The 10,000-nt window shown below is 41.9% G+C and overlaps 1 protein-coding gene across 24 annotated transcripts in view; it reads right to left on the bottom strand.

Moving 5' to 3' along the window:
• The window catches only part of nfasca (neurofascin homolog (chicken) a), a 150,707-nt gene that overhangs the window by 90,630 nt on the left and 50,077 nt on the right, over positions 1-10,000 (bottom strand). For 8 of the 24 annotated variants that reach the window (XM_086198334.1, XM_086198338.1, XM_086198341.1 and 5 more), the window contains exon 1: positions 8,379-8,699. The exons of 2 other annotated variants lie outside the window; for them this stretch is intronic. The gene's annotated coding sequence lies outside the window, so the exon portion shown is untranslated. Of the gene's footprint in view, positions 1-8,378; positions 8,746-10,000 lie in introns of those variants that run through there. 14 more of the 24 variants (XR_015112031.1, XR_015112032.1, XR_015112033.1 and 11 more) reach the window with 5 other exon arrangements.

Raw genomic sequence — 10,000 nt, 5'->3', positions numbered from 1 at the left:
TACCAGTTTGAGAAGAAATGACATCGTTTTGAATGTAAAGTTTCATTTTGCAGGGGGAATTGAGAGGTTTTGCCCATTGTTGTGTGTTTTTGATTTGTTTGTAGAGTTCTAAGAATATGGGGCAAGCTTTCAGAAAATGTGTGTTAAAAAACAGTAAAACTATACTCTTAAATATTTATTCCAAGAAATGCCAGAATTCAACATAGTACTGTAGTACATCACATATTTTCTTCACATCTTGCAGCCAAGTGGTATTTACTATGTACTCCCCTAGGTTTTCCTGTTTTATATATATTGGGTTCAGACAGAAGATTTTCACTGTATTGCAGAACCATGTTTCCTCTTTGTTTCAGCTCCTCATGTCCTTGACTGGCTGATTCTTTGCAAAATAACAGCTCAGTGTGTGTGTGTGTGTGTGTGTGTGTGTGTGTGTGTGTGTGTGTGTGTGTGTGTGTGTGTGTGTGTGTGTGTGTGTGTGTGTTGAAGTGCATGAGTGTGTGGAAAGCCTGCCCTGTTTCCTGCAGACCATGTGGTGTTAAAATGACTGACATATTAGTGTGTGTGTGTGTGTGTGTATGTGTGTGAGTGAGTGAGAGAGAGAGAGAGAGAGAGAGAGAGAGAGAGAGAGAGAGAGAGAGAGAGAGAGAGTGACAGTGATTACTGCTCTGCTGGAGTAGTTAAAAGGTGTGATTAAGTGTGTATTTCTACATCTGTGATGGTGTGTGTTTATGGCTCCACGTCGATGGGGTGTGTGTGTGTGTGTGTGTGTGTGTGTGTGTGTGTGTGTGTGTGTGTGTGTGTGTGTGTGTGTGTGTGTGTGTGTGTGTGTGTGTGAATGTGTGTGTTTGCTAATTGAGAACATAAAGCTGCTGACAAATCTAATTAGCACTTTGGAGATATCTATCAGGTAGAAAATAGATGGGAGACAGAAAGCTACACACATGCCGTTCCACAGTCGAGGGGAAACAATATTTTTGAGCCAAGGAAACAAAAGGCCTATCCAAGGAAACAGACCAGTGAATGTTGAGCTAAACCCCAAATCTCCATCCCTCTATGAATCACTGCATGTTCAGAAGAACCAGATAAACATAAAGGGTTAATCACTATAGTTACTTTGACAGAGCTGCCATTGCAATAAAAAGAAAAAAGTTGTTTTTTTTTCACTACAATTTAAAAAAAAATGAGGAGTGAGTTTTTTCTTCAGGCCTCAGTCCTCCAATAAACCACAAGTTTGGATTTGTTTCAGCAGAATCTGAATCACACATTTATTCAACCTTTTCTGTCTTCTTGCTCAACACCAAAACATGCACAACTCCATAAACAGAAACAACAGGATTGAAGAATCAGCGCAGCTGCATGAGAAGTAGTGACTGAGGTAAACCTTGTCCATTAGCAGCTTCATGAGCACGATCCAAGTCTCAGCTGCAGCACATTTCTACATCCCGCCTCAGTGGCACCAATTCAGTGTTTGACATTACAGCATGACAAAGCATGGATAGCTTAGTTGCAGTTTTATAAAACATGATTCTTTGATAAAAAATGTGCACATTGTTAGTCAGTTAGTTGTGGTGGTAACAAAAACACAACAGATTAACAGGTCACACATGAGCGTGCTTACACTGGACACTGGGGAATGGGAATCACTTCACGAAAAAAGGACTCAGCATGAAGATTAGAATACACCATGATTCTGTGTGTTTACGTGCATATTCACATTAAGTTGTTTTACAGTTATCGCTCAGTCAGATAATTTCAGTTGTCAGCGTGTACAGTGTAGATATTATCGAGGGGTGTTACCATCAACTTTACATGTACTCCTCATCAAGTCAGCTGAACGAACACAATAAATAAGCTTTTTTCCAACATCATTTAAAGGTGCTGATGCTCATGGAACGGCAACACACAAGACAATACAACTAAGAGGAGAGGACAGGGGACACACTTCAGGACAAATATAAAATACTGTAGATAAACTGATGCAGAAACACACGGCTCATCAAAGCTTAAACAGCAACGTGGTAACATCAAATGAGGAAAGGTCAAAGAGTGTTCCGTTGGTCCCAAATTAAAGGCACCATTTCACGAGTGAGTGGAGCAGTGGCCAATGGCAAGCTGAGCCCTGAGCCGAGCCAATCAGCCGAGTCATCGAGTGGAAAAACACACGAGAACACATTAGCCCCAAATTACATTTTTAGACTGAGGGCAGCCATCGCCTCATTTACAATTCTAGATTTATGACACATCTGAAAAAGATGTAGGCCCACATGTAGCGGAGCAGCTGATTTACAGTCTTCCATTATTTACTGCAGTAATCTTCCGGGTCCCCTGCGAGGAAAACACTCACCAGTCACTGGTGGATTTAAGAACCAGAGATGGCACGTTTGCCTTTTTAGTCCTGAGTACTGTCACTTCTTATTCTAAATAAACGCTGTGTGTGTGTGTGTGTGTGTGTGTGTGTGTGTGTGTGTGTGTGTGTGTGTGTGTGTGTGTGTGTGTGTGTGTGTGTGTGTGTGTGTGTGAAATTAATTGTTAGATTTGGGTAGTTTGGCTTGCCGGTTAATTATACTGTAGTCCAAAAAAATCCCAAATAATTGTATATCCTATGAATTTTCTATGTACTTACCATCTGAAATGGATAACAATTTTATTTTTCTCTCTCTCTCTCTCTCTCTCTCTCTCTGTCTCCCTCTCTCTCTCCCTCAAACACTGGGACACGGAGATGGACTCTCCTTTGATTGGCACATCAGGCACTGCTCCACCTCCACAAACAGTCCAAACAAATAATTTTTGAGAGAATATTTGAGATCACGAGGAGCAAATATTTTAAAGTATTTTTAACCATTTTGCTTTTTTTGTCCCCAGTTCTCCTTTACATCCAACAACTAGTGAAATTAGTATTTCTCACGTGGTAGAGGGCGCTATGGTGCACTTTAAGAAAGAATACCGCATGTCTAGGTCCAAAAACAAGGAAACAAGCTGCTCCAGAAAGACGTTGCAGATGGATGGATGTTGCAACTCCCCAGGGGGGCTTTAGTCATGTAGGCGGCAGATGGATGCTCTGGTTGTCTAGGGGCTGATTAACTTTTTTTTTAATTATTTTTATGGTATAGAATCAAAAGTAACAATATGGTGGGTAGAAAACTCCTCAAAACAAATAAAAGAGCAGCTGAAATCAATGTTATGCTTTGAAACACCAGTGGTGGCTGACAACTTAAAAAAAAAAAATGATGGCAGCGAAAGAGTTACAAGGACATGAATCCTAAAACAGAAATAAGTCACCAGTGTTTTACATCCAGTTGACTCGTCTCAAAGGGATTTCTCAAAAAGAGGTTTGTAGAAAAATGCCTGAATTAAAGTCAGTGGCTCCAACTAACATTAGAGCTTTTAAAGTTTGTCTGACACCATAAACTACATCAGTGAATACCACACTAGTGAGTTTGATAGTGTTTCCGCCTGTTAAAAACAGTGGTTGTTTACGAGAGGCGGGGCAAGCCTACACACCAGGCTGAGAGGAGAGGATGTGTGGAGCTTGGTTGTGAGCGCATGCATCGGCGCTGTAGCTCGTTGGCTTTGTTCTTCTCGCTTTTATGCAAGTCGTGTTCATTTGTGAAGACGATCTTTCAAAACTAAGCAAGGAAGTCTCATAATCTTGTCTTCGCCATAGAGCTGACTTTTTTTCAGCGACAAATGCAAAATTCCAATATCTTTTTGTGAGGGGAAGCGTGCGAATGCCAACTCCCACAACTCATCTGCAGTCGTCTACACAGTTCAGCAATAATGTAGGAACACGTCGGCGACAAGGCACCTGGGAATGATTCCTCACGAATGTGAAAAGAGGAACATAAAGGGATGCTGAGTGCACTTGATGTTGTGGACATCATGATTTGATGTTAACTACATGTAGTACGCGGAAGTTTTTGAAAACCCAACAAATGCTGGGAGGAAGCACTTGGAAAACGAGTTCCTGGACGCTCACGTCTGTACACACATCAGGCTCCCGATAATTTACTACAGCCAGACGGATGTAATCTACCCACCAATACACTGGCTGTTAATGTAGGTTACCACCTCTTGTTCCAGTCTTTGATATTGTCGTACTGAGGCAGACAGATGTATCCCTGAGCCTTTCACACACACACACACACACACACACACACACACACACACACACACACACACACACGCAGAGGCTTCTGCAGTAATGTAGGTTAAGTACCTGGCTCATGGGCACAACATCTGTATTCCCACCTGGTGTCAAGCAATTCTGGGTCCTGACCTTTTACCATCATCATCCTCCTTCTCCTTCTTCATGTCCATCTCCTTTTTAACAATTTTTTTTTTACACTGACCAACTACATTTCTGTATCTAGATTTTTCATAATGTTTAGAGCTTCTTTCATTAGACAGCTGGTGCACCAGAAGGGACAATGCCAGAGATTCTGACATATCCAACAGTTCTCCTGTGCCTCCCATCAGTGGAGCAACACATCTGTTTTTGCTCGTTTATTTTCTAGATGTCCTTGATTGTCTGGAGAGATGATGATCACATTCTGTTCTTCCCACAACAACGAGGGTTGGACTGATGGTGATCATGAATATGCACGAGGTAACTACCAGCTACCAGGAACACAAGAGGTTAAAGACGTGTGGCATTTTCAGTTTTGTTGATCTGAGATCAGTTGGTGGCTCAGTCGACCATCATTATCACCATCATCATCATCATCATCATCATCATCATCATCATCATCATCATCATCATCATCATCTCTCAATTTCCTGTCAAACATTTAACTTTCTGCCCAAACAAACCATGACAGGAACTTGGTTCACTGCATACCGTCTGTTTTTTTTTTTTCTTGAATATTCTAATATCCTGCCGAGGGCTTGATCAAAACACACACACACGCACACGCACACACACATACACACACACACACACACACACGCACACGCACGCACACACACACACAGAGTGATCCAAAGGATTAACTGGCAGAGGAGGAGTCATCTGGAGCGAAATCTCTTCATGATTACATAAATATATCAGTTCAAGCAGCCGCAGCAGTGCTGAAGACATTAAGGAAAATGTCCACCCCCCCATTCTAAAAAAAAACAAAACAATGAAAAGACATTTGATGGGTTTTGTGCCGATACAACTTTATATATGACAATCACCCGAAAAACAATATAAATCTTAGATACACCCTGAGTGCCTTTCACTACAGTAATGTATGTTATTACATAAACTTACAATGGTCATACTACTTATTGAAAAAAATGACAAACTTTAAATTTAGGTTCCTCTGCTTCCCAACAGCAACACCAAGAAAACTGGCATCAGACACGTGACCTTGAGTGTTCTCCTTTCTAGAAAAAAAGCCAAGTAACGTGGGAAGATCAGAGTGACAATTTGTTCTGATCTGTTCCCCGTGGCAATGGAAGGGGGGTAGGGGGGGTAGGGGGGGTAGGGGGCTCATATGAGACCTCTCAACCAAATATCTGCAATGAAAGGCCCATCACTGTCCATTAGTCTCTCTCTCTCTCTCTCTCTCTCTCTCTCTCTCTCTCTCTCTCTCTCTCTCTCTCTCTCTCTCTCTCTCTCTCCTGTCTCTGGGTGCATTGACCTCCAATACACAATGCTCAAGAACAAAGACTGGACTGTATTTGTGTGTGTGTGTGTGTGTGTGTGTGTGTGTGTGTGAGAGAGAGAGAGAGAGAGAGAGAGAGAGAGAGAGAGAGAGAGAGAGAGAAAGAGAGAGTTGCTCTGGCACTCTCCACACTTCAGCATCCCTCAACAAATATGTCCCCAACACATACACAAACATACATGCGCATGGGATAAAGACACTTGAAATATAATAATTTTCCCATTTACACATCCCAAAACACACACACACACACACACACACACATTCACACAAATATTTGAGCAGAGCCGCCTAATAAATGTGTATCAAAAGTTCCAATCCTCCCACATGCAACACAACATACTCAGGAAGTCTTTGTCATCACAGCCAGTTGAATCTCTCTCCACACACACACACACACACACACACACACACACACACAATCAAATGCACAAAAAGTAATATATCTTCGACTAAAATAAATTACTTAATGATCTCGCCTCTGTGGAGGTCAAAGGTCACAGTGTGCCCTGCTGACCCTGAGTCCCATGTGATCTCTTATGACTCCTTTGATTAAATGCAGGCAGATTCAGGACTAACTCAGACTCAGCGACACTTGTGATACAAACCTCAAATTTTTATTATATTCCAGAGTTTGTTTCAGTTAGTAAAGCAGGGAAACCACCCATGATGTGCATGTTTTGTGTCAACGCAAGGATATCAGTAAATTAATCTCACAGAGACAGAATCTGGGAGACAGTCCTGTCAAGCTTGGTGAAGTAAAACCAAGCCGAGTAAGTTCGGGAGAAGTTGTGGCCAGTCACAGACCAATTACAGAACTACTGATTGTAAGTAATTCTGAGATTGACAAACACTTAAACTCGTCAATGAGGGTATAATGAAGCCTGAGCCTAGAGTGGTTGAGCCTATGATTTAGTTCTGGGTCTGTGCGACTTCCACAAGAGCTGCCATCTGCTTTGAAGTAGCCCAGACAGAAATGTGTTCATCCAACAGGAGGAGCTGAGGTTCATGAGTGAATGGAGACTAGAAGAGTGAATTAGGCTAGAGACGCCTGCCCCGAGCGAATGCATCCATGATCGGTCTGTTTAATTTAGCCAGACCACATTGATTCAGACGAGCTGCTGCCAGCCTGATCCAAGCAGCCGCTGATTGTGCAGTAAGATAGGAAGAAGACATGGCTGCTTCATTTCAAAATACGGATGACATCATAAACGGGTCAACCTGAGCAAACTGCAATCTATTTTTTAATATTCTACAGTCTGTTGAGGTTGGACATGTCTGCTAACCCAGCAAATGAACGGTCATTCAGGGAATGATTAGTAAACAAACAATCCCATATCATTTAAGTCAATCAAGAACTCTTAAAGTCTAATAATCAGAGATGTCAAGATGCCAGAAAAACAGCAACACGCAGAAGAGTAGCATTAGTGCGTGGACGGAAGTATAGCTGTGAATGTAGCAGTGCTACAGATAGTAGAGTTACGACTTTCACTATATTTTTAAGTATTGTGCTGTCACTGTTGTTTTCCTCAAGCACGTTACAGTCACAAGGTTATTTGACAGTAAATAATGTGACAACTTTTCCCCTCAAAGACCTGCTTCGAGTAAAGCTCTGAAACTATTTATTTCTAAACTGATTTTAATGATGAATATGTATTTCCTGACACAGCTAATAAGAGACTCTTCTGCTTGATTTACGCTTCTGTGACGCTGTAGCCCAAACCGTAGCTTTTTCGAAAATCATGGGGTAATACACATCTCTTCCAAATTCCAAGTATTAGCTCTGTTTCAGCCACAACTGTTTAAGTACACACACAAACACTACACAAAGGCATCAAAGCTTGGGTAACCTGAGCACAGCAGAGCGTCCATGGAGACCCAACGCAACAAGCTTCAGCCTCCATTCCTTTCAGTTTTTCAGATTCAAGACCAGTCAGTGGTTCTGACCATCGCATTTCTGGAGTTGTGAAATCCTATCATGAGCCAACAGGTAGGCGATGTCCAGTCATGTGATGCATAAGAGGGGAACTAAAGCTGATTCTGAACAAATAAAGATTTTTTTTTTGACACATTGGAAATAAAGACAGCGTGACATGTTAACACAAACACACAGGCAGCTTACATGAGTAATTGTAGCCAACGAGGTAACAAGCACACAAGATAGAATCAATATTTTTCCAATCAACTGTGGAAAACTCGTGTGTGTGTGTGTGTGTGTGTGTGTGTGTGTGTGTGTGTGTGTGTGTGTGTGTGTGTGTGTGTGTGGAGGCGGGATCTCCTCATATAAAACAGTCTACAGTACAAATAGTACAAATACTAGATATGATGAAGTCCAGTAAAGCGTTTGCCATGCAGCATAAGAAATCCATCACGCTCACACAAAGCCAGCAGAACCTGCTCGTGAAGTTGTTCTATTTTTGACAAATCAATTTTTTGACAAAAAATTAAGAATTAGAGCAGAGACAGGAAAAGGCAGGGATCAGTAAAAGATTGGCGTCCATAGTAGCGTAGAATAATTAAATTTCCATACCCAATTAACTATTTTTATGAGGACTGAAAAGTACAGAAGTTTTTATGCAGCAGCTGTTTCCCACATAGAAACCTGCGCTCGTACTGGCATGACTAGCAAACAGATTTCTGCTCTCGTGGAGAGTAAACTACTTCTGCAAAGGAATAAACCTGTATAACTGAAATGAACACACACACATATCTGAAAACACAGGTTAGTACCTCTTTCAAAGCAGCTCTTGCCTCCAGGTGAGTGGCAGAGTGTGTTGCATCTCCATCCCTTCAAATCCTTCAGCATCCAAGAGACCGAGCCGCACACACAAATACGGAGCAGCTGTCAGTCAAATACACCACTGACACGCGAAGACAAGTGGAACAAGTGCGCAAATGCAGGAGAACACTACTCGCTATCCATCCTCTTCATTCAGTCTTTTTTGTCTCCTCCTGTCTATCTCTGTCCTTTTCTCAGTTCCTTTCTCTGCCTCTCGCTGGTTCTCCGTGCTGCACTCTCTCTCTGATTCTCTCACACACACACTGATTCTCCATCTGTCACCGCCCCCTCTCTGTTATCCCTCCCACCTCATACATTATTCATGAGCCTGAGACACACACACATGCTGCTGTCAAACACATTCACACGCACACACATTACAAGCTATGCACAACTGTCCAACACGGGGAAATTTAGTTTCACTGTCCACTGGTTTCTGTGTCAGGTCACAGCCATGTGAGTTGTTTTATAGAAAAGGCTGTTTGAACATAATCCAATAAACCAGAGCAGAGCATAAAATCAACCAAACTAAAAATGTTCTCATCTGATTTGTAGTGTAAAAAAAAAACAACTATTCGATTCTAAATTCAAATTGATTGAGACACATTGTTGTCAGTTAAGCCACATTTAATGGCTTTTTACAGCTAAATAATAATCACGATCATAAAAAAACTACAAAACAACAGACTTTTGAAATGATGCCAGAATGTAATGACATTTTCATTACTCTATAATCACCTGAAACTAAGAATTGTTGTGTTTCATTTATTTACAATCAATTTTTCTCAACAACATGAATACTTGGACATTTTTGCTCCACAGTTTCTCCAACTTGCCCTCGTCTTTTCTGTCTACTTGGTTAAAGGCTCGTAGTCATAGCTTAGCAGAGCACCATCCTCCCTAAACGAACCAGCAAGTTCTGCTCTGTTTTTCTCTTCATCCTTGAGAAGCAGCTCCAGTCTGAAGCTGCCATGTCATGGCGGCCACATCAAAGTCAACCCCAAAGACGCTGAGATCAGGAATCAGCTTCCTGCCTTTATTATAAAGGTGAGGTCACTGGAGGATGGACGAGCTAATGACTCTTTCATCTGCAGGAACGCAGCTTCCGTCGGCAGCGTTCAAAGACATGACTTCATCTGACAATGGAAAGGAGAGAGGCGGTAGTCTTGCTGCTTTTATTGACAGCCGATGGTGCAACACCATACCAACTAAGCTGTTGTTGTTGTTGTTTACTGCCTCCCTCCCCTCAACTGGTAACGATGCATTGTTAGCAACTCCAGACCATGCACCTCAACACTCTCCTCAGGATCTTCAATTTCCGCCAAGCTTTAGAATTTGACAAATGTAGGAATATGATTGTTCCTGCAGGCCACCGTAGGTCCTGTCATACCCCTGGAAAAGGAGGGGGGAGCTGAGACGTCAGTCACTACTGTTGGTCTTACACACTGGTCCCTTCTAAGAATAAAATCAAGGATAGGTCGATAAATGCTACATGTAAAATACTAAACTGATACCAGTCATAGTTGTGTCCACTGTTTACAGAACAGATTTTTGTTTTCACTGTCTTAGAGTT

The sequence above is a fragment of the Aulostomus chinensis genome, chromosome 3 (genome assembly GCF_037954235.1).
Source record: "Aulostomus chinensis isolate RoL2024-O1b breed Wild chromosome 3, RoL_Achi_v1.0, whole genome shotgun sequence".
Lineage (NCBI taxonomy): Eukaryota > Metazoa > Chordata > Actinopteri > Syngnathiformes > Aulostomidae > Aulostomus > Aulostomus chinensis.
Note: the sequence above shows the minus strand (reverse complement) of the source record. Positions and strands in the feature narration are given on the sequence as shown.